We start from the raw sequence: 26,685 nt of genomic DNA, 5'->3' as shown, positions 1-26,685 counted from the left end.
GTATTGTGTGTGAGATACGATCCAATAGTTAATTTTCTTACCTACTATACTGTAGCTAGCGTCAAGGACATTGTATATAACCCTCCTAGTATAGGAAACAATGAATCATTAGGCTTGCCCTTACAAAGCAGTACATGTTAACAGCATTATTTGGCATAATTAGAGCAGAACTAATAAGTATATATATCATTCCAAATGACAATACCTGCCATTTTGCCAGACAACATAAACCTGGCCGCCACTATTACACCCACCCACTGATTCATTCAGGAAACCATTCATTCTACTTTATACCTAATTCTCCATTCTAAATGAACAAATGCATAAATGGTCTGAGAATATAAATGCATTTGATAATTCAGAATGAAAATTTTACCAGTTATAAAATGTAGAAAATAATAAATGAATAAAAATTTACTTCTCCCTTGATGAAAATTTTTATAAAATAAATTTTTAATATTATATTATTCTTTAAAATTTATATTTATCAAATAATTTAACTACATCCATTATTTAATTTTAAATAATATAGCAAATAGATTTTGTAACTTAGATTTAATACTTAATAAAGAGTAGGCAGCAAAGTTCTCTTTCTTCTCTTCCCTCCATCTTCCCTCAAAGCTTCCGTCTTATCTGTTTTGATAGTCTGACAGGTAGAGAAATAGCAGATTTATGTCTGCGTCTCCTCGTCGCATTCGTTATCTTAATTACCAAACCAGAAACCTTCGAGCCATTGCTTCAATCGAGGTATCCATAGTTAAGCTTCATAAACTATATGCTCACGTCCGCCACTCGCTTGAAGAATTGCCTCGTATGTTAAACTTGCCTCGTATGTTCCCAGAGGCAACGTTCAAGAAACATGGGCTCTCTTTTGTCGCATGCATTTTTTCAGGCTGTGACCTTGATGCATATACTTTTACGCCGGTTTTGAGTGCCTGCTCTGCTTTGCCGGGCACGGAACATGGAAAGCAAGTGCATGGACTAATGATTAAAACGGGCGTGGATGCCGGAACGATATCCAAAACTGCACTAATGAACTTGTATTCGAAGTACGGATGCTTGAGTGACTCGGTTAAGGCGTTTGAAGAAATTGAGCTGAAGGATATTGTGACTTGGAAGTTGGAATGCTTTGATTTCGAGCTATCTAAAGCATGGTCTTGCTAAAGAAGCACTTGATGCTTTCGCAGCAACAAGGAGAGAAAAAAATTCTGCTTAGTGAGTTTACATTGTGTTCTATGCTAAAAGCTTGTTCTTTTTTTTAAGGCTCCCGAGCTAGGAAAGCAGATTCATGGTTTGGTGGTTGTATTTGATCGTGATTTAGTGATTTTGAGTACTGCTCTCATCGACTTTGACTCGGACATGGGGCGTGTTACTGAAGCTCTGAAAGTTTTCTCTAGTTTAAATGATATCAAAGGGAATATAATTTGCAATTCTTTGATCAGTGGCTGCATTAAAAATCGAAATTATAGAGAGGCATTTTCAATTATGAGTAAAATGAGATACAATGTAGTTGCACTGACTAGTGCTCTTGGAGCTTGCTCTGAAAACTTGGATTTGTGGATCGGAAAGCACTGTGTGACATTACTGATGATACTCAATTATGTAATGCTTTATTGGATATGTATGCAAAATGCGGGAAGATTTTGTATGCGAGAAGATTGTTTGATGGGATTTCAAAGAAATGTGTGGTTTCATGGACGAGCATGATTGATGCATGTGGTAGGCATGGATACGGGATTGAAGCTCTTGAGCTGTTCAAGCTGATGGAGGTGAGCAGAAACGGAGTTATGCCCAATTCTGTTACATTTCTTGTTCTTTTATATGTATGCGGACATTCTGGTCTGGTTGAAGAAGGCCAGAAGTGCTTTAATTTGATGAGGGAGAAGCATGGTCTTGACCTGAATCAAGAACATTATGCTAGCTTCATTGATGTTTTAGGACAAGCCGGTCGAATAGATAAAGCATGGTCTCTCTTGGATGATATGATTAAAAATGGTACAAGGCCTACAACAGCAATATGGATAGCATTGCTTAACGCTAGTAATCTCGTGCTTCTTTCGAATTTATGTGCTGCTGTTGGAAAATGGGATTCTGTTGATAAGTTGAGGGATATAATGAAGAAGAAAGGGCTCAATAAAGAAGTTGGAAGTAGTCGAGTCATTGTTAAACCACACAACGGAACGGGCATCATTGGTGAAATATCTCAAAAATTTTCGAGTTGACTCAAAAATTTTCAAATAAAATTTGAATGATAAAATATGAATCATCAGCTCGACTATTTCAAAACTTGTTAACTCGAATATTCCTCCTTAAATTTTTCCCGCCCTTAATTGCTATATCATTTTAAGTTTTTTTTTGTCAAACTAAAACCAAATGTACCTCTTATACTATAAAATATATTTGTAACTTTTTTTAACAATAAATTTAGTGAATATAGGAGTTCAAATAAATAAATAAAACTAGAAAATCGAGAAATTTATTCGAACAGAATGCACCCTTGGTGGATATGAAGAGCCTTGGGCCCTTGGCAATAAATGAGTGCATGGGAACAGTGGAACTCCCCTAAATCATTCTAAACCAGGGCACCTTATCCTTTTTGTCTTGTATCTTAATACATCTAATACATTCTTTGCCTTAAAGTCTTTTTGCATTCCACCTTTTTGTGCCATTGTATCTCTTAGCTATTTATAAAGAAAATTGCACTTAATATTCTCTGTTTTTGTTTAAATGCGTTATACATAAATATGTCTTTTTCGTTAACAGGTGTTATTATACTGTTAAATAATTCATTTTCCTCAAAAAAATAAATAAAAGGAAAGAGTAGTAAAGAGAAGCATGGCCAGTCCATAGGGACTTTGGAGTTTATATAGTTGTAGACTTTCTGATTTTAGATCTGGATAAAGATGAGAAAAGATAGAGATTTGGATAAAGATGAGAAAAGATAGGGATGAGAATAAAATAGGGGATTTTAAATTGTTTAAAAATAATATGAGATAATGATAAAATAAAGAAATAAATAACTAAAAATAAATTGAGACAAGAAAACTTATTTTAAAAGTAGTCTCGGACTTTATCTTTTCCTCAATTCCATCTGATTATCGAAATAGATTTTCACTTTATATATATATATATGTTATAGTGGACAAGGCTCAACCCCTGTAACTTGTTTCTCTCTCTTGCAAACCGATAATTCAAAAGCGATCTTTGAATTCCAGTCTTTATGTGGACTAACTACGACAATCGTCGTCAGCACCAACTTCATTTAAAGCTTTAGAAAAATCCGATTTGGATGTTGTCTCAATGAGAATCGAGTCTGATCTCAATTTAAAGAGAAAAAAGAAAACTTTGAAAAATAAAAAAAATAAAGAAAACTTTGAAAAAAAAGGAAAACTTTTATAAATCTCAAAGCAAAGAAGAAGAATGAAATCTGAATATGTTTTCAAGCTTAAATCTGAATTTGTTTTCAATCTTACCTTGAAGGGTTTTTATAGTTTTCTAAATCCCTAAAAATAATGAAAAAATAATTCCTAAAAATAAGACATAATTCATAAAGATAATTCTAGAAAATATTCAAACTAAAATCCTAAACACATGAGATAATTTTGAATTCAAATTTCAAAAACGTGGTTGATCTGTTTGTCCTTCTAGAAGCGTTGATTGTACCTTCTAGAAGATGCTAACTCAACGCCATGCCAGATGTGTCATTCTTAAAGTCATACCCACTAATCCAGCCTTGACTCCAAAAATAAAAAAAATGCAGAATTTTGTTCTTTTAATGCAATTTCCAGAATCTAGTGTCCTGCACAGAAAATGAATCAAAACGAACAAATCAACTACAAAAACCAGAAACTAAAGAGAAAATTAAAGGCAAAATAATAACCAAATAAACCACCTATCAAATTCCCCCTCACTTATTCAATTCTTGTCCTCAAGCATTCCTCAATTAACACATTAAAATCACAAATTGCCATATTCAATTTCACTTTATTCCTCAAACTTCCAATTAAACTAAGTCCATGACAATTGCCGAATTCAAGGTACAATGAAGCAAAGACACAACTTTTTTTAATGACTAAAATGACAGTTTTAGAAATTTGAAGTTTGATTTCAAAAAATTGAAAAGTTTAGGGACTTAATTGGAAAATTATGTGAGTGGGATTAATTAGAAAAAATGGAAAGAAAGAAGGGTAAAATGGTCATTTTACAAGAAAGGTTTTTATATTTCTTTTTATAGGCTATAAAACGTGGGGATTAAAAGGAAAATGAGAGATTTCTCCATAAACTTTCTTCTTCTTCCTTCGTACGTGAAGAGCCAAGCAAAGGTAAGATTTATTGTTGGTTGATCTTTAGCTGAATTTAATATTGGGTTATGATTATTAGATGATAATTAAGCTTAAGGAAAGCATAAGTTAGCTTAAAATCAAAGGATGAATGAGTTAGGAGAGATTAAAGATTTGGAGTTTTTGAATGAAAACTTGGAATAAAGTTGATAAGCAGAATTGGAAGCCAAATTTACTTGTCATCAACTTAATTAAGAGATATGAAGTAATATAATTGAATTTGGAACATGTTGAAAATTTAGTTTAATTCTTGAATTTTATATGGATGATAGGATTTTGAGGTTTAAGAAGTGGTAAATGAGTATTAACGAGTTTAAGCATGTGTATGTAAGTTAGGAATTTGTAAGGGGATGAAATATGAAACAATTGCACTGAATTGAGTGAATTTTCGGATGAAAAAGTTTGTTCTAGGTAGGGTGTATCGGTACCCTATGAACAGATACCGATACACTAAGACCAATTTTGAAGAACATCTTCATGGTGTATTGATACATTAGGGAGTGTATCGATACCCCCTTGAAAATGAAAATTTCGAATGTAATTTGTGTACCGATACATAGGCAGTGTACCGATACATCAGTTAAGAGATGTATCGATACCCTATAGTGTGCACCGATACACTTCAAAGGAAAATGGAAATAAATCTTTCTTTTAGTTTAAGAAATGAAATATTAGAGTATGCCAAGTGAAATACTGATATGTATATTATACACGTGATTGTATAGATATCAATCGAGAGTAATGTCTGGACAATGTGTCATGTAATACCCATCAATAAGAGATAAGGAATTGGTGTTGACTAGTGAGGCTAGGTGAGTGCACATTATTTAGTATATGATGTTCAATGGGGAAATAAGACTTGCGATAAGTCTATTTCTACTATTAAAATGCATGAATTCATAGATAGAAGTATGTGTTTGTTATGATTTATATGTGTGCATGAGTATATGTGTTAACATGTTATTATGTATGTTACAATATTTGTATAAATATATGTTAGTGTGATAAGTCATGTGAAACAATAAAAATGATCTATATGATTATGAAATAAGCTATGTGATAAAGACATAATAAATGAAATGAACACGTGACATAGGCTATAAGCTAAAGAATTATTTGATATAAATATATGTGAACAGAAGATAATCAAGTATAAGTTATATTATATGGTATAAGTGATTATACAAGAAATGGTATAAGACTTTATGAAAATAGTATGTAAATTAGGGGGCATAAACATAAATTATGATAAAAATTATAAGATAAGCTATATAGGGAAGATTTATAATTAAAGGAAACTATGGTATATGAGTTATAAAGTGAAGAACTACAAAGCTTTATAAAAGAGTATTATAAGAGTCATGTGAAATTGAATTAAATAAATAGATTAAACTAGTAGATAAATAATGTGAGATAAGTAATATAGGTTATATGATCTGTATGAATTCAGGTTAGTGAAATTAAATCATGTGAACGGTCATAAATGATTTATGTGAATGAAATGGAAAAGTGAGATAAGATGAGTATAAATTACTTATAGGATAAAATAAGACTATATGAGCATATAGTATAAACTTTATGAGGGAGACATAGGTAAAATTATTATAGGATATGAGTATATGGCATTACTAAGCAAATTACATTAAAGAGTACATATGAGTATATGCGTAAGTCTATATGTTATTGATAGGAAATATAAGATTATGTGTATGTGTGATAACATGAAAAAGTGAACTAAGTTCAATGATAGTGAACCCTATGAGTATAAGTATATGTGACATATAATAATGAGATATATGAAGATAGTAATGCGATTACATGATCACAAGATATGAGGTATGATATGTGATCCATGAAAAATGAAATATATGTTTATATGAATATAGGAAATGACATAAAAGAGAATGCTCATGTTATGTGAAATGAGAGCTAGGGGTATAGTTGGCATGCCAAGAGTTTAGGGTTCATCAGTCCTTCAGGACATACAGAGGTCCTTCAGGAAATATAGAGGTCTTTCGGGATATACACAGGTCATTCGGGACAATTTCACATGCCACTCAGTGGATATTTATACCAGTTGTGGTGGCAACATAGGTGCACAACCTCAATGTACTCATATATCTTTATTTTTCATATATGTACATGGGCTAAGACAGAAATAACAATAAATACCTCATATATATATATATATATTGTACATGCTTATATTATATGAGATGAATTATAGAAACTATATGATGATATATTTGATTTATTTTGAATTAATCTATGTGATATATGATATGCATAAAGGTTAAGGATAAGATTACAAGATTAAAGGAATGAATGAAATAATATTGATAATAAAAAGGATGTGAATGATAACAATATTAGTATATATATACATATGTATGCATTTGTTATATGAAAGGACATATGAATTTTGTATGGTATAATATAATTATATGTTCATGCATTATAGGAGTTAAAGTTACCTTATATTTTTTATATGCCTCACTAATTCATAGATTTAGCGTGTGAATGTTTCACACGTAGGTTCTGGAAAGAAGAAAGAGAAGCTATGAGGAGCAAGACAAGTTAGCCACTCCTTTACGAAGTTCTGATCAGAAAAGTATTGGGAAATTTATGTATGTTGTTTTATTAATTGTAGTTGACATGTAATAAAAGATTTGTATTGGATATGCTCTGATGGATTTTGTAACATCAAATGTCTTCAACTTATGTAATTGTCCATTTTATTGAATTATGGATTTATATTTTAACCAATTTATAAAGGAAAAATGTTTTGAAAAGTCAATGTGACACCTCGGACTCGGATCCGGGTCGGGTACGGGTTGGGGGTGTTATATTTAATGGTATCAGATCTAAGGTTTAGCCTATTCTAGGCTTAAACCAAAGGTAAAAGAGTTTTTAAAATGTGTACATGCTAACATAAAGTGAAAATTTCTGATATGATAGTGTAAGGAGTGTATTGTCTTACTAATAGAATTAGATTTATACGTTATAATAGAAATATAATAATGAAAATTTTGAAAGAAGTGAGAGGTGATTGACCTGATGGTGATAGCAATTCACCTGCCCTGACCAGGCAGGATGAAGAGCGGATACCTCAGGAAGTGTCTCGTAAGATCAAATGTTGATTTCAGAAAGTTGAAATCATATCAGAATAATGTTATAAAGTCTCCATTGTTCTAAAGCGGAAAAGTTAGATGAAGTAGTTTAGCTACTATACGTATGAGTTGAAGTATAGTGAACAAATGTTATCATGAGAATGATAGAAGATTTAGTGATACAGCTATTAGTTTGGAAAAGTTCGATAATAAATATCTCAATGATAAGTTCATCAGAAATATGAAGACATAGTTTATGAATTTGAAACAGGAGAATCGTAATGTGTATGGATAAGAGTGTAGCTTGATAAGTTGAATGAATAGTAGTTAACTAATTTGAAGGAAAATAAGGTAGATATGGTTCATAAGAGTTTAAGAATGGGTACATCGGTGATTAGTTTATAAGACAGAGGAAGTTGGAATGTTGAATTGAGCAAAGGAAATTGCATAGTGTTTGAGGAAGGATATGGATTTGATAAGTTAAGTAAATTATTGATAGGTTAATTCCGACTAGAAAGAATGCATATGAATGGTTCAATGAAGATTTATGCTTTAGATTGGAAGAATTGGTGCTGACTAACAGAGTTATATAATGGTAAGTGTATTAGAGTTAAAAGGATTAGAAGATGATGTAAGGGTAAACTAATTATGGTGTGGATTGAGATATGATTATGTATTTTGATCATAGAAATATAAGGTAATAGAAGAGACAAGGGAATAATACTGTATATGAATAAGAGTGTGGGTTTGATAAGTGAGTAAATTACACTGATTGGATTTCAACTGAGAAGATGTATATGATTAGTCTGATTAGGGCTTATGCCTAGATTGAAAAGTTGTTGCTGATTAACTGTAATAGTATGAATAATAGAGTTATAAGATGTGAATAAAAGATAAAATTAAATTAATCAAGTATAACGTGGATCTGAATGTGGTTGTGTATTCTGATCATATAAATATGATGTAGGCAAGGAAATAAGTATTTATATGTGCTAAAGGGAGCTTTAAAGAAAGAAATACAAGTACAAGAGATGGAAAAGAATGAGATTTTGTATAAGTGAAGTCGATAATTAGAGTTATGAAAATGTGATAAAGATCGGTAATCAGGGATAAGTATAAGCGATATGAAAAGAGTATGAGAACCTAAAGAAAATATATGATCTATGTTACAAGGAGATTTTGATTTGTGGAGGAGTAAAGGGATAAGGAAGTTAAATGAAAAAAAAGAATTAAAGGATTAAGTATGACAAAGGTTATATGGAAGTGTAGATGATGAGTTCGATATAGAAGTAAGAAAAGTGTGCAAAGTGATGTGAAAAGATTGTTTGATTACGTAAAGTATATGTTTAATCACATTTGAAGAAGATTTAAAGTTGTATTTTTGGTCAAGTGAAGATGGAATAAAAAATTGGTATTGTTATAAAATAATTAGAGATTAATGAAAAAAATAGATTGATTTATGATGTGGAGTGATGAGAGTGGATATTACTGTCTACATGATGACTGACATTATATGGATTTTAGAAAGGTCAAAGAAAAATGTAGAATCGAATGAGAGAAAAGACAAATGGATTGGGTTCTTTGGAAGTGAAAGGCAAATCATTGATTATAAATTGTGAAAGGATAAAGTAAAGAAAGCAACATGAGAATATTAAAAGATATGTTCTTATCGGTATGTGCAATAAAATTTCGAGGACAAATTTTCTTAAAAGGAGGGGAGATTTGTAATATCCCAAAAAAAAGGGTTAGTGACTAAAATGAAAGTTTTAAAAATTTAAAGTTTGATTTCGAAAGATTGAAGTTTTAAAAATTTGAAGTTTGATTTCAAAAGATATGTTCTTATCGGTATGTGCAATGAAAATTCGAGGACAAATTTTCTTAAAAGGAGGGGAGATTTGTAATATCCCAAAATAAGGGTTAGTGACTAAAATAAAAGTTTTAAAAATTTGAAGTTTGATTTCAAAAGATTGAAAACTTCAAGGACTTAATGGGAAAATTATGTTAGTGTGATTAATTAGTAAAGATGGAAAGAAAGAAGGGTAAAATAGTCATTTGATAAGAAATATTTTTATCTTTCTTTTTGTAGGCTATAAAACGTGGGGATTAAGAGGAAAACGAGAGATTTCTCCAGAAACTTTCTTCTTATTCCTTCGTACGTGAAGATCCAAGCAAAGGTAAGATTTCTTGTTGGTTGATATTTAGCTGAAATTAAGATTGGGTTATGATCATTAGATGATAATTAAGCTTAAGGAAAACTTAAGTTATCTTAAAATCAAAGGATGAAGAAGTTAGAAGAGATTAAAGATTTGGAGTTTTTGAATGAAAACTTGGAATAGAGTTGATAAGTAAAATTGGAAGCCAAATTTGACTTGTCATCAACTTAATTAAGAGATATGAAGTAATACAATTGAATTTGGAACATGTTAAAAATTTAGTTTAATTCTTAAATTTTATCTGGATGATAGGATTTTGAGGTTTAAGATGTGGTAAATAAGTATTAATGAGTTTAAGCATGTGTATGTAAGTTAGGAATATGTAAGGGGATGAAATATGAAACAATTGCACTGAATTGAGTGAATTTTCAGGTGAAAAGGTTTGTTTTGGGCAGGGTGTATCGGTACCCTATGAACAGGTACCGATACACTAAGACCAATTTTGAAGAACATCTTCATGGTGTATTGATACATTAGGGAGTGTATCGATACCCCCTTGAAAATGAAAATTTCGAATGTAATTTATGTACCGATATATAGGCAGTGTACCGATACATCAGTGAAGGGATGTATCGATACCCTATAGTGTGTATCGATACACTTCAAAGGAAAATGGAAATAAATATTTCTTTTAGTTTAAGAAATGAAAGATTAGAGTATGCCAAGTGAAATGTTGATATGTATATTATACGTGTGATTGTATAAATATCAATCGAGAGCAATGTCTGGACAAGGTGTCATGTAATAGTCATCAATAAGAGATAAGGAATTGGTGTTGACAAGTGAGGCCAGATGAGTGCACATTATTTAGTATATGATGTTCAATGGGAAATAAGACTTGCGATAAGTCTATTTCCAATATTAAAATACATGAATTCATAGATACAAGTATGTGTTTGTTATAATTTATATGTGTGCAAGAGTATATGTGTTAACATGTTATTATGTATATTACATGATTTGTATAAATATATGTTAGTGTGATAAGTCATGTGAAACAATACAAATGATCTATATGATTATGAAATAATCTATGTGATAAAGACATAAGAAATGAAATGAACACATGACATAGGCTATAAGCTAAAGAATTATTTGATATAAATATATGTGAACAGAAGATAATCAAGTATAAGATATATTATATGGTATAAGTGATTATACAAAAAATGGTATAAGACTTTATGAAAATAGTATATAAATTAGGGGGCATAAACATAAATGATGATAAAAAATTATAAGATAAGCTATATAGGGAAGATTTATAATTAAAGGAAACTATGGTATAGGAGTTATAAAGCGAAGAACTACAAAGCTTTATGAAAGAGTATTATAAGAGTCATGTGAAATTGAATTAAATAAATAGATTAAACTAGTAGATAAATAATGTGAGATAAGTAATATAGGTTATATGATCCGTATGAATTCAGGTTAGTGAAATTAAATCATTTGAACGGTCATAAATGATTTATGTGAATGAAATGGAAAAGTGAGATAAGATGAGTATAAATTACTTATAGGATAAAATAAGACTATATGAGCATATAGTATAAACTTTAAGAGGGAGACATGGGTGAAATTATTATAGGGTATGAGTATATGGCATTACTGAGAAAATTACATTAAAGAGTACATATAAGTATATGCGTAAGTCTATATGTTATTAAAGGAAATATAAGATTATGGGTATGTGTGATAACATGAAAAAGTGAACTAAGTTCAATGACAGTGAACCCTATTAGTATAAGTATGTGTGACATATAACAATGAGATATATGAAGATAGTAATGTGATTACATGATCACAAGATATGAGATATGATATGTGATACATGAAAAATGAACTATATGTTTATGTGAATATGGGAAATGATATGAAAGAGAATGCCCATGTTATGTGAAATGAGAGCTAGGGGTATAATGCCCATGATATGAAAGAGAATGCCCATGGATTTTGTAATATCAAATGTCTTCAACTTATGTAATTGTCCATTTTATTGAATTATGAATTTAGATTTTAACCAATTTATAAAGGAAAAATATTTTGAAAAGTCAATGTGACACTTTGGACTCGGATCCTGGTCGAGTACGGGTTGGGGGTGTTACATATTCATTTAGACCATATTGTCCTAATATGTAAAGAAAAACACAAGAGAGTGAACAAAAATACTTCAATGGTCTAATGAAGACAAAAGATGGACATATTGGTAGAACCATGGTGTCTTACAATCGACTGCGCCGCCTATTGAATAAAGTATTATCTCCAATTGTGAAACATTACTCCAAAGATGCATATTCGATTTAAATTCGAATCTATTCAAAAAATTTAAATAAAATAAAATAAGTACCTAATAAAATAAAATTTACTAAAAATAAAATGGGTTGCCTCCTATTTAGCATTTTTGTTTAATGTCATTAGCTCGACGACATGTTTTCATATTATAGGTTTTAACAGAAATACTTCCTGTATCTCATACGCTTTTTGCAATTAAGAATTTCCTTATGAGAAATTCTACAACCATATAATTCTTTTTTTAATAGATTTTGGCATTCTCATAGGTTTTTCTACAAATCCTTTTCATCTTGTCTGAAATAATTATTGGCAAAGTATATATTTTTCCCAAAAAAAAGTGTTCTTTAAGTGTTCTGACAACTTCTTCAAATCGATTTGAGGAGCCTGCAAAACAGAACGTAGCATTTAAGGATTTGAGGGAGTAAAGCATAAATCAGAATTAACCAAATTTTTTTCTCAAACTCCCTGATTTCATTTTCAAATTCACTGCATAGATTATCAATAAAGTTATATTCTATAAAATCATTAACGGGAGGTTCAATAATATCAACAAAGTTTATACTGGCAACATTATCAGGATAACACATTGCTTTGTATACATCAAATTTTACGATCTTACCGTCAAACTCCATTATAAGAATCTCACTTCTTACATCGATTTTTGTATTTGTTGTGCTAAGGAAGTGACGACCCAATTGTATCTCTGAACAAGTACTCGTTCGATCATTTTCCCTGTCAATGACATAGAAATCTACCAGAAATATAAACTCATTTACCTTAACTAAGACATATTCTAAGAGTCTTTCAGGATAAATTATCGATCGATTTGCCAGTTGTATTGTTACTCTTGTATCCTTCAAAGGCTCCTTAGAAAGTAAGTTGTACATAGATAAAGGCATAATATTTATAGAAGCCCCTAAATCACACATTACACGTTTAATTCCAGCTTTATCAATTTTGCAAGGTATAAAGAACATACCTTAATCTTTTAACTTTGGTGGAAGATTTTGTTGGAAAATAACTTAAACATGTTCTCCCAAATTTACTTTTTCAGTTTTGGTGAGCCTTCTTTTTGTGGTGCAGAGGTTTTTTAAAAAATCTAGCATACCTTGGTATTTTTTGAATTAAGTCAATGAGGGGTATGTTGATTTCAACCTTCCGAAATACTTCCAAGATTTCCTTTTCTTTATCTTGTTTGTCTCTTTTTACTAACATTGAAGGAAAAGAAGGTTGGGTGACATAGGGAGATAGTGTTGGATCGGATTTTGATGCTTCTTTCTTATTTTCTGGGGATTTGCGTCAATCCCTTTGTCTGTATAAGATTATGCGTCAGTTATTTTATCTTCTTATTGGGATTTCAATTATTCTTCATTCTTTTAGGGATTTGTGCCAACATCCTCTGGGATTGATTGATAAAAAATTGTACCACTTTGGAGGTTGATGGCGTTAATATTTTCCCTTGAGTTCACCTAAGTTTGTGATGGAAGCTTACTTTGTGATTCAAAATGTCTCACGGCCTGAGCTAGTTGACTAATCTGCTTATATATTTCTTGCAAATGAGCCTTAGTGTGATTGTAGAATTTTTCTTGAGAAAGAGTCAACCTGTCAACGATAGATTATAAAGAGGACTTTGGCAGTTCATGAGGTGGTAGAGGTGGCCTTGATTGATAGGCTTGATTAGGCCTTAGGTTTTGTACGTAACTAAAATTTGAATGATCTCTCCAACCTAGGTTGTAAGTGTTTTTGTATGGGTTGTAAGGCCTCAGGAGGTCCCAAAAATTTTCCCAATGTGTTCACTTGTATACCAGCTTCTTCTTGTAACATCGGACATCAGTCTATTGGATGATCTGGCATTGTACATATTCCACACTCTGTTCCAATTTTTTCTGCAACCAAAGAATTAACTACGTCAGGTAACTTATTGATTTTGTTGTTTAAGGAAATAATACTTATCTCGTGAACTCGTCGGCTGGCTTCACTTGAAGTGACAAACTGCTGAGAGTTGCAACCATTGTTGAAATTAATTTCATTGTTGTAACTAGTGTGTTGTTTACAAGAGCTCATCCACTAGCAGCATTTATAGTCTTCGTCTCCATTGGAAACAACCATTCATAGAAATACTTGAGGAGTGTTTGCTAGGATAATTCATGCACTGGGTAGCTTGCACAAAGCTTCTTAAATCACTCTCAGTAATCGTAAAACAATTCTTCATCTTTTTATCTTATTCATATAATGTTTTTCCTTAATTCACTTGCTTTTTTTGCTGGGAAAAACCTATTAAGAAAAGTCTGAGTTGAATCAACCTATGTATTATAGAATTGGGAGGTAAATAAAATAGTCATTCTTTAACTAAACCAGATAAAGAAAAAGGGAAAGCTTATAGTTTTATTTGGTCTTCAAATACTCCCTGAGGTTTCATGCTTAAACAGACCATATAAAACTCTTAGAGATGTTTGTGTGAACTATCACTGGGAAGTTCATGGAATATAAAAAGAAGATGAACAAGTTACGTTTTTTGAGTAAACAAAGTTTTGCCTTGAGGAAAAATGATGCAAATAACTTGTTGTACGGTAGGTGCTGCAATTAACCAACGGTAGGTGCTGCAATTAACCGACGAATCGTTTAATCTGCCATTGGTTATGGCTTGTTGGTTGTGCCTAATGTATCTTCGATTATCGGTTCTTCGTTTATATTGAAGGAATATGATCATTCCGAATTTAATTTTGGATCTGATTGCTCTAATTGTTTCTATTGTCGTTTTTCTTTTTTTTCTCGAAACGTTTTTACGTGAATTCTTCTGGCTCGTGCTTCAATTTCTGGATCTAACTCTACCAAATCACCTGGATTACACCTGGTCATAAATAAAAAAGAAATAACTTTATCAGTTACTTTAGCCAAAGTCCCTAGCAACAACGTCAATTTGAAAGGCGTCATAATACTGTCAAATAATTCCTTCTTCTCAAAAAATAAATAAATAAAAGGAAATAATAGTAAAGAGAAGCAGGGTCAGTCCATATGGACTTTGGAGTTTCTGTAGTTGTGGACTTTCTAATTTTAGATCTGGATAAAGATGAGAAAAGATAATGATGAGATTAAAATAAAAGATTTTAATTTGTTTAAAAATAATAAGAGATGAGGATAAAATAAATAAATAAATAAATAAAAATATATTAAGATAAGAAAACTTATTGTAAAAGTAGTTTCAGACTATAGCTTTGCATTAATTCCATCTGATCATCATAATAGATTTTCACTTCGGATATCTGTCGGTTATATTCTACAGGGCCTAACCCCTATAACTTGTTTCTATCTCTTGTAAACTGATAATCCAAAAGCTATCTTTGAATTCCAGTCCTTATGTGGACTAACTACTATTATCGTCATTAACACCAACTCAGTTTAAAGCTTTGGAAAAAAACCCCGACTCAGACTATGTTATCTCAATGAGAATCGAACCTGGTCTCAATTTTCCTTAGCGAACCGCCGCTAAGTATGTTCACAGGAAGTCAAACTTGCTACCAACTGGTTTTTCCTCCCAAATATAAACCAAAACAACATCCAATCCAACGTCAACTTTTGATTTAAAAACGTTTTGATTTTAAAGGATATGTCGATTGCCAATCCTATTTCTCCAGAAAATTGAGAAAATAACCTGAAGTTATTTTTGGTACTTTTCAATCCTTACAATCGAAATTGAGTTATCACTTCAGCCTTTGGCTTATGGAGAAATTAGCTAAGTATAACAATCATACTTAGCATTTAAAAAAATAAAAAATAAAGAAAACTTTTATAAATCCCAAAGCAAGGAAGAATAATGAAATTCAAATGAGTTTTCAAGCTTAACCTGAGGGGGTATTTATAGCTTTCTAAATCCTTAAAAATAATGAAAAGATAATTTCTAAAAACAATAGATAATTCCTAAAGATAATTCTTGAAAATATTCAAACTAAAATTCTAAAAGCATAAGATAATTTTGAATTCGAATTTCAAAAACGTGGCTGATCTTTTTGTCTTTCTAGAAGCGTTGAGTGGACCTTCTAGAAGCTGCTGACTCAATGCCATGTTAGATACATCATGCCCACCAATGCCCACGTCAAATGAAAAATATTTATATAAAAATTCATAGAAAATATAATATTTTATTATTTTTAATTTTTATATTTTTTTTAATAAAATTTAAATTCATAAAATTCATATATAATTTTTTATAAAAGTTAAAAGATAAATGGGTAGAATAAAAGAGTAAATATATCAGATATTATTTTAATTATAATTAATATTAACTTTTACATTATTTATTTAAAAATATATTAAAATTTTACATCAACATTTAACTAAATAAGAAAATGAAAATTTTAAGAGATGAATCATTTTACACCTACCAAAATGTGCAGGGATTACTTTATTATTTTTTTAGAAAATATTTTTAATTTATTAATTAAAAATATTATTATTATTATTATTAAAAAAATAATCATATTTTTTAAGGATTGAAAAAAAAACTGAAATTTCTTTCTAGAAAGAAGCTAAGTCATAGGCAGAAAAGGATAAGGAACAAAGGGAGGTATTTTTGAAATAATTATATTGTTTTAAGGGTATTTTAGTCCAAACTCATGAAAATAGATAAATACTTATGTAACATGTGGGAATTACATTCCCGGTAAAACACCTTTAAAAAATTACTATTGGGAATGAGTTATTACTTCCAATTGAGAATATTTTCCATCCAAACATGGGTATTAAATTTTGGAAAAAAGTTTTCACCCCAGTAATCATTATTTCTTCCATCCAAACATCCCTTAATGCAATTTTCAGAATCTAGTATATTGTACAGAAAAATAAATCAAAACGAATAAATCAACCACAAAATTAAAAAATTAAGGAGTAAAGCCAAAATAATAACTAAATAAACCTCTAACATTCTTATAAATATATATTTGTTGGTGGACGGTTGCCTTATCCCTTTCATCGTCGTCATCAAAAATCTTAACAGTGGGAATGATAAAATTTTAGTACCGAGATGAATGTGACTTGAAAACATCTGGCACAAGCATTTAATCGGTAACGACCCAAACCTACCCTCAAAGATAAATGTAAAACAACATCATCAATCTTGGGTTCAATGTACCTTTTCTTTTCATCTCTTCAGTCTTCTCTCACATTTTGTCTGCTATGTTGTAAAGAAAGGTGTCACTTTATGGTCAGCCGCCGGTTCACAATGTCAAATTTCAGTCCTAACCCCATTTAGACATTTTTTCAACAAAAAAAAAGGTGATATATTATGTACTTATACATTGAATCACTTGCATCTTATAGGATTGGTGGCAATTGCAACATAAAAAAAGTCTTTTTAGCTGGAAAAAAGGGTTAGACGCAGACTGCCCTGCATTTTTATAAGCAAGATTATATTTTAAAAAAATTAAATATGTTTACCTTAAGAATATTTTTAAGAGTTTCTCCTTTTCTTATCACAAATATTGTGCTTATGTAAACAAAATGACCCAGTGTACCCTTGACTCGTTTGGGTTGGTGCTAAGTTGATTTTTGTTCTCTGGAAACAGCAACCTGGGTGCTCTGTTGATCATCGCAGTATTTGTTCCCTTGCTCTTTTGGGCTGTTATGAAATTATTATTTTTCAAAAATAAATAATAATAATACTTCCTTGAAGGCTTGAACCGGTACAAAATGAAAAAAAAACGCATGTGATCAATGTGCATCTTACTTGATCATCAAGAACTCTACTTTTTGGGGGGAAATCAATTGATTCCCATTCACCTTTATCTTGGTTGCCCTAGAAATTTGGACCAGTCAGTCCACGATGTCAAATCCGACGCAAAATAATACTCCGTAAGTCCTAAGAGCAGCCCTTAATTAGGGGACTTTATCGAAGCGTACTCCGCAGCCACTTCTACATACTGTATAAAGCCAATTCTCCTGTCTACCAATTAAATCCAATCTAAATTTGAATTTCAGACAAAATCACCACTTCACTACTTACTTCAAACTTTAAATTCTCCGAACTAAAGAGGTTTTGTTATATCACTAAACACTAGAAGATAACAGATATGGGTGGTACAAGGAGGGCACGGATCAACGATGGGATTTACTCTAAGAGAATGGCGGGCCGTAGGATTCCCAGGAGGGGTCAAGTAAAGATAGCGGTACTATTGTGTTTCGTCCAATCTTTAGCTTCCATCTTCTCTTGGAGCAGTAGCCGATGTGCTTCCTTGTCTACATGAATTAAAGCACCGGATTTTGGCCGTTCAAAACACTAACTTTGATTTATTTACAAACCCTATTCTGTTTCTGAGTTGTTTGTTTTTGATGTAGGCAGCTTTACAGTCTTTGTACGTTGAGATCTATCTTTATTTTCTGAAAAGATATCAATTTGAATTGCATTATTACTCTCAGGGATTTGAAAATTTTCCAAGTGCCTTAAAAAGTTCCATATTAAATTGGTGATTCATTATTTTTTAGCTTGACAAATACCCAACGCTTGTTCTTTAAAAGGCATCGAGATCATCTTCCCTTTGGCCATCCCTTTTAAGTTGTATTTTTGGTACAATTGGTTCACTCAAAGCAGCTTTTATTGCAACCTGCCATGGTTGGGCTATAATGTTGAGATGATGTTATTGAACACGTGATCCAAAACCTTAGTTCAATTCTGAACGACGTAATACAAAACAATACAAGTCTTGGTTCAATGTATCTTGTCTTTTTATCTCTCCTCAGCCCTTGATTCGCTCACACATTTTGTCAGCTATGATGTAAGCAAAGGCGTCGCATTCTGATTAGCAGCCAGTTCACTATGTCAAATTTCAAGTCAATCATTTCCACTTTTTATAAAACTCTAAACTGATTAATTGATCAAATTATTTAAAATACTAGGAGTATTAGCCCTAGTAATTCTATCTATATACATTTGCTCCACAACCTAATTACAATAAATTCCTTAATAATATTACACCGGTTAAACACTGGCTTCCAATCAAAGAATAAATAATTCCTAGACTCCACTCCACTCCACTCCACTCTTGCAAAACCTGCATTGATCATACCCATAACAAGAAGTCTATCATTTGTTGGTAATCTTCCCCAAAAGAAAACCATACCTATTCGTGCCACTGGGCTTTATCTTGTTTTAAATTGCAACTTTGTTTTGAGAAGCCAATAATTAGACAGTGAGGATTGAATAGAATCTTTAGATGTAAAAAGTCTTATGTAAAAGATTTTAAGAGCAGCTAGGAAAAGTCCGATCTAAGACACTAATAAACAAAATCCATAATTTAAAAGGTTATTTGGGTGTGATGTTGCGTAATTAAACAAACCTGATTAAGTTAAGGGATAGAGTCGAATCTATTCCCTCCTTTATACGTAATCCAACTTTCATTAAACTAATCCCCTCGTGTACTTTCAAGGCATAATCCCCTTTTTTCACTATTAAATTCATTGAATGCCTAAATATACTGATAGGCACTACAAACTAATACAATTACAAGTAGGGATGGCAATGGGTCGGGTCGGGTCGGGTTTTTGGGCCACCCGATCCGACCCGAGAAGAAAGGGTTCTCCACCCGTGACCCGACCCGACCCGACAAAATTAATGTTTCACCCGACCCGACCCGACCCGAATATATGACTTAGAAACCTGACCCGACCCGACCCGACCCGAAATAATAAAAAAAAAAATTAATTCAATGAAAACAGTGACTTAATTGAAAAAAATTATATATGGAGGGATATTATTGTAATTATCCCTAAATATATAAGATAAAATTATATATATATTTTTCGGGTAGGGTCGGGTCGGATTTTTTTACCCTAAACCCGACCCGACCCGACCCGAACAGTGCATTTAAAAAAAACCCGACCCGACCCGAACCCGAATTTTTTTTAAAAAAAATCCGACCCGATCGGGTTGAGTCGGGTCGAAACCCGTCGGATTCGGGTTGAGTTGACATCCCTAATTACAAGCAATAATTTGCAACTAAAGTAATCAACAATTAGCTGTTCAAATCCTCCACTTGACAAACAAAAGAAGAAAAAGTTGATTTCATCATATGATTCATTGAATAAACTAACTTATTTCCTCCAAAAGACCATCTGACGATGAGATTGTGAGTCCCCACTAACCCCATGGGAATTTTTTTTGCAGTATCTCTTTTCCTTCGGATGAAGATAAGAAGGGGCCACAAGGAGGGGGGGGGGGGTGGACAAAAGCCACCATTGGGACTTTGGATTTGGATGCACGCATTACCATTAATTGCGCTATGCTCTTTTCTCGTTAATGCAAGCAAAGTGGATGGATCCATCAAATACAAATAGATAATGGAGCACGTGATTTTAATGCACACATGACATCAATAATTAACTTTATATTAGCATCATTCCTTACTTTCATATTTGTTTTTAAGGGTTAGCATCTTTCATCTGCTCTACTATGATATTTTTCTACGGAATCACACGTTTTACTTAAAGACTTACAACAACAACAATAAAACCCTGATTCCCATATGTAATAGGGTAAGGGGGAGGTAGGGTAGTAGGCTGACACCAACGCCAGGTTGAGAGCAGCTTCCGTGGAAGACCTCCGGCAGTCAGAAAATTAAAAATAAAGATAAGATGCAAATACGCATATAAATAAATAAATACATAGATGAACAGTCTTCATATGCAGTCTTGATATGTGCGTCTGTAATGGGGAGTAATCCCTATAAATAATTCCCTGCAAATAATTCCCTACATAGAAATCTCTGCATATAGACTGAAAATGTAAGACCCAGCTAATTTTAAAAAGAGGAAACATGAATAGAAATGATACACAGAAGTCAATAATAGCAAGATACGAGAAGGAATAAATTCAAATGAGTTAATTCTTAAACTAAGGCAACACTACTCCGATACCCTAGTTCTAAGCCTTCATACATTTCAATGACAGAAACATGTATAAAGTAGAAGTCATGGAAAGTACTACAAAGACATTTAAAAGAAGACAGAGATGTTACACCCTATGGCTGTGAACCGCACTACTCAACTACCCTGGTCTTAAGTCTCCATACTTTCCTATCAGAGGTCATGTCCTCGGTAAGGGCTAATTCCTTCAAATCAGACCTCAAGCAGTCTTCCCACTTTCGTCTTGGTCATCCTCTCCTTCTGACACCGTCGACTGTAATCGACTCTACCCTCCTGACCGCATCCGACGGTTGTCGCCTAAGGACATGCCCAAACCACCGTAGTCTTCTCTCCCTCAATTTTTCGGATACATGCACCACCCCCAAGTACATCCTAATAGCAGAGTTAGGTGTCATGTCCCACATAATCCTACCACATGTCCATCGAAGCATTCTCATTTCTGCGGCCTCCATCCTCCTTACGTGATCCTTCTTGATTGCCCAACATTCTGATCCATACAGCAACGCTGGTCTTATTGCCATTCTATAAAATTTTCCCTTTAGTTTTAGAGGCACCTTCTTGTCACACAAAACTCCAGTAGCAGCCCTCCACTTTAGCCATCCCGCCTTTATACGGTGTGTAACGTCTTCATCTACACCCCCCTCTTTATGTATCATAGACCCTAGGTACTTGAAACAATCATTTGAGGGGATAATGTGTCCTTCTATGCATACTTCTACATCTTCATCGTTTTGGTTTCCACTGAAGTTTGAACATACATAATTTGTCTTTTCAATATTGATCCTTAGACCTTTTTCTTCCAAAGCAGTCTTCCAGGTAGCAAGTCTACTATTCAGCTCAGTTTTTGTTTCAGCAATTAGGACAATGTCATCAGCGAAAAGCATACACCATGGAACACCATCTGGTGTCGCACAATAGATGTCGTCCATAATCAAGGCGAAGATGTAAGGGCTAAGAGCCGACCCCTGGTGGAGTCTGATTTCCACCGGGAATGCCTTGGTGTCGCCAACTGTAGTCCTGACGGTAGTAGTAGATCTACAGTACATATCACGAATCACCGGATATAAGCAGTTGGGATCCATCTCGTTTCCAAGGTCTTCCAGATCGTATCGCGGGGAACGCTATCATACGCCTTCTCAAGGTCAATGAACGCCATGTGAAGATAACTATTTTGTTCCCTATATTTCTCCATAAGTCGTCGAAGTAGATGAATCGCCTCTGTAGTAGACCTGCCTGGCATAAAGCCAAATTGGTTTTCTAAAACCTTAGTAACATGTCTTAACCTAGCCTCTATTACCCTTTCCCATAGCTTCATGGTATGGCTGAGTAGTTTAATACCTCTGTAGTTGCCACAACGTTGGGGATCTCCTTTATTCTTATAGATTGGTATCACCGTAGACTCTCTCCACTCTTCTGGCATCTTGACAGTCTCTAAAATAATATTAAAGATATTGGTCAACCACTTAACTCCCTCTTCTCCTAGGGTCAACCACACAGTGATAGGAATTTGATCTGGACCGACAGCTTTGTCCCTCCCCATCTTTCTACGAGCCATTTTGACTTCCTCAAACTCAATCCTACTTGTAGGGCAGTCATTGGCCGTAGTATGATGGTCGGCTGACCCATCAACGATATTATCTCTACAGGGAGAGGAACCATTATTAAATAAGCCAAAGAAGTGACTACCCCAAACCCTCTTAATATCATGATCTTTAACTAAAAGAACACCATTGTTGTCCTTAATAAACCTAATGCTACCTAGATCTTTTTTCCTATTTTCCCTGGATTTTGCAAGCCTGAAGATGTCGTTTTGTCCTTCTTTGGTGTCTAATCTCTTGTACATTTCCTCGTATGCTTTATCCTTTGCTTTAGCCACTGTTTTCTTGGCTTCCCGATTTGCATCCTTGTATCTTTGTTTAGCTCTCGATCTTTCTTCGTCGTCATTGCATTGTAGAAACTCCTTGAAGCAAGTTTGTTTTCTCTTCACCTTAGTTTGGACTTCTTCGTTCCACCACCATGATTCTTTATGTTCCTTGACCTTCCCTGTCGACAACCCAAGAGTGTTTTTGCCCACATCTCTAATGGAATTTGCCATATTTTTCCATAACATATCTGCATTATTTAATTTTGTAGTTCCAAAACTTGTATTAGACAAAACCTTACTCCTAAAGTCATCAGTTGTCACTCCATGTAAGTGCTTCCAAAGGATCCTAGGTTTATCAAGTTTATCCCTCCTATGAGTGCTCCGCCCGCGGTGTACGTGGAATACCAAAACCAACAATCTGTGTTGTGATGCACATGCCTCTTCAGGGAACACTTTACAGTCAATGCAAGACCATCGATCTCGATTTCGAACCAGAATGTAGTCGATTTGGGTACAATATCCCCTGCTATGGAACGTAATCAAGTTCACATCTCTCTTTTTAAAGAAGGAGTTAGTGACCACCATATCATGTGCAGTAGCAAATTCAAGCAACGTACGCCCCTCCTCGTTCCTACTACCAAAACCGAAACCCCCATGAACACCGTCGTACCCGTCAGTTGCACTACCTATATGGCCATTGAAGTCTCCCCCTATGAAAACTCTTTGGTCCTCTAGAATGCTCCTAAGTACATCATCTAACTGATTCCAGAAGCAACGTTTTTCCCCATCCCCTAGGCCAACGTGTGGGGCGTACACTGAAAGGACATTCACCACTTCCGCTTCTATAATAACCTTAATCATCATGATCCTATCCCGGTATCTACAAACTTCAACTACATTTTCCTTGAGCCTAGAGGATACCAAGATACCCACCCCATTTCTAGCGTTATCTACGCCTGAATACCACAACTTGTACCCATTACACTCTCTGGCGCGAGCCCCTTTCCACCTAGTCTCCTGAATATATGCAAAATCAATTTTCCTATTACTAAGTACGTCGGTCAGCTCCAGCAACCTAGCATTTAATGTGCCTACATTCAACGAACAAACTCTAAGTCTAGTCTTCTTGGCACCACTCTGTCGAGCCCTCCCCCTATACGCCCTATGGGATCTAAAAGAAGGACATGACCTCAAGTAATCATCTATAGCCGAAGCTATGAGGAACTATAAAAACGCTAGAGAATTGAGGGGTACTAAGAAGCCTAGTTAGTTACTTAAAAGGATTTTAAAACAAATTAACACCATCTTACTTAAAAATGTAAAAGTCAAGAAAACCCCCAAATTTTTTTCAACGATCGAATTGCAGTTTTCAATCCAATGTTGAAACTTTAGTTATTTTGCAAAGAACCCACCAGCTAACTCAAATCCCAATCTTCGTTTTTTTTAACTTTCTTATTATTCTATTATTCAAAGTCTAAAAACAGAAGAATCAGAAAACTGGAAACCCAGGCGGATCCAGAGATGATATAAAAACAACCCAAATTTATATAAAATAAAAAAAAACGATTGAATTTTTCCACAGATTATAAATAAATAAAACCCAACACATGCAAGAAAAGAAATCTTTTACACTGAGATTAGAAAGAAAACCCGTAGAGCAATTCAATTATAAACCAAAATTAACTTCTTAAAAAAAACCCAGCAACGGAAACGATAATGAAATAAATCCAAAATTAGAAACAGAAGAAGTTGAATTGATTTTACCAGAGCTCAGATTTACCACCTCTTTGTGAAAAAGCCGATACAGAGATAGGGACAGAGAATCTGTCGTTGACAACGCAAGAAAAAAGGGAACGGAGGCTCGGTTTTGGAATTTTAGATTCGAAAACAGACGGGCTATTCTTCTTCTTCTTCTTGTTTGTATAGCCTCGAGTCCAGATCTGAACAGCAAAAGAGATAGGAAATATGCAACGGGGGTGAGGAGAAATAGGGCAACGTGCAGTGGGTATTGGAAGGCAACGGGGAAAGATAGGGCAGTCCTTAGCTACTTAAAGACTTAATTATTAAAAATAATTTTAATAGTAATTTTCTCTATTAAACAAACTATTATATGATTTTATAATACACACATACATATTCATAATGATCGTTTATTTTTTTTTAAAAATTCATTAAAACTTTTTTTAAGAATAAATTAAATTATAATAGTAGTTTTTGACGTTCAACTCGTAAAATAGACTTCTTAAATGTTAGAAAAATTAATAAAAAATTTATCTTTTTATAAGATTAAGTAGTAATCTAAAAGTATTTAAAATATTATGTTAGAATTTTTAGAGTTTTCGTTTTTATTAATTAAAAAAATTATAATTAAAATCAAATTTTGATTTTCTTTAATTTACTTTTTCTTTTAATTTTATTTAAAAATACTATAAAATTTGAGAAATGAAAAGAATTTTGAGACATAAGGATAAAAATAATAGTAAAAATCCAAGAACCAAGACTTAAGTTGTGTATATATCAATTATATCTCATTAATGTTTTATTGATTTTAAAAATTTTATTTGTATAAAATCAATATTTTAAAAAATAATTTTAAATTCATATATCTATGTTTTTTTGATCTCTCAGTTCCAAGCTTTCGTCTTGGTTAATTCAGACCGACCCGCGTCACACACTTAATTTTGATGAGTGAGTCTCCCAGCAGATAATTTGTGCACATATAAGGACCCAGACTCAAGACCTTACTTAAATGATATTAAACTGTTTAATACTTAAATCAACTCATGTCGTTATATATATACATATATTATACAACAATTAGAGACTTGATAGTACTATTTCCATTCTTTTAGGGGTCCCGCAAGTCTCTGTTGACTTCTACCTCTCCAACTCATTTTTTAGCGTTTAAAATCGAAATTTTCAAACTTTAAAAAGAGAGAATGAAAAATCCAATGTTCATAGTTCATTCAAATCCAGGTTTAAGTTTTGACATAATGGATTGCTTATGAATATTTCAACTTAATTATCATCTTCTTCTTCTTATCATTGAAATTTGGCTGAATAGATTGCAGACTGGGCGTTCACTCAAAGAAAGTAGGGTTGTTCATTCGGTTAATTCGGTAGTCGAATCGATCGAATTATCATTAACTGAATTAACCATTTTTTTTCTTTAATCGTTAATCGAACCGAACTTTTTTTCGAAAATATTAACCGAACCGAATAAATTTCAGTTAATTCGGTTAATTTTCGAATTAACCGAAATTTTTTAAAATTTTATAATTTATATAAAAATTAAATATTTTATAATTCAAAAAAATAGTTTATAATTAATTTAAATAATATAAATATAAAATTTTATATAAATTTTTTAATTAATTAATATTGATTTAGATTTAAAAGTTATTAGATCTTAAATTATTAATTGAGTTTTAAATAATTTAAGTTGAACCTATATGTTATATATAATATATTTAATATTTTTTTAATTCAGAAAAAACAGTTTACAATTAATTTAAATAATATATAATTATAAAATAAAAATTGTATATAAATTTTTTAATTAATTAATATTGATTTAGGTTTAAAAGATATAGAATCTTAAATTATTAATTGAGTTTTAAATGATTTGGGTTTAGTTCATATGTTATATTTAATATTTAAAATTTAAAATTTTATTTCGGTTAATTCTATTAATTAACCGATTTCAAACAAAATTAACCGTTAATCGAATATCTAAAAAAAATCTTAACCATTCTCCGATCGAACTAATTTAATGACCGACTAAATAATCGAATTAATTCGATTCGATCGATTAATTCGATTAAAATCGAATTTTGAACCCGCCTAAAAGAAAGTGAATAAATAACTCCAGAACGTGAATGCACATAAAGAGGAAAGGTCAATATCGTCAAGTCACAATCAAAATCTGAGGACACGACTGTAATATTAGACAA

At 32.5% G+C, this 26,685-nt stretch overlaps 1 pseudogene; it reads left to right on the top strand.

Annotated features, from left to right (window-relative positions):
- The first annotated feature begins 604 nt into the window (after positions 1-604).
- LOC120121900 lies at positions 605-2,222 on the top strand (annotated as a pseudogene).
- The last annotated feature ends 24,463 nt before the right edge of the window (positions 2,223-26,685 follow it).

The sequence above is a fragment of the Hibiscus syriacus genome, unplaced genomic scaffold (assembly GCF_006381635.1).
Source record: "Hibiscus syriacus cultivar Baekdansim isolate YM2019G1 unplaced genomic scaffold, ASM638163v2 tig00110383_pilon, whole genome shotgun sequence".
NCBI classification, from domain to species: Eukaryota; Viridiplantae; Streptophyta; class Magnoliopsida; order Malvales; family Malvaceae; genus Hibiscus; species Hibiscus syriacus.
The sequence above is the reverse complement of the archived record's forward strand: the minus strand, read 5'-3'. Positions and strand labels throughout refer to the sequence as shown.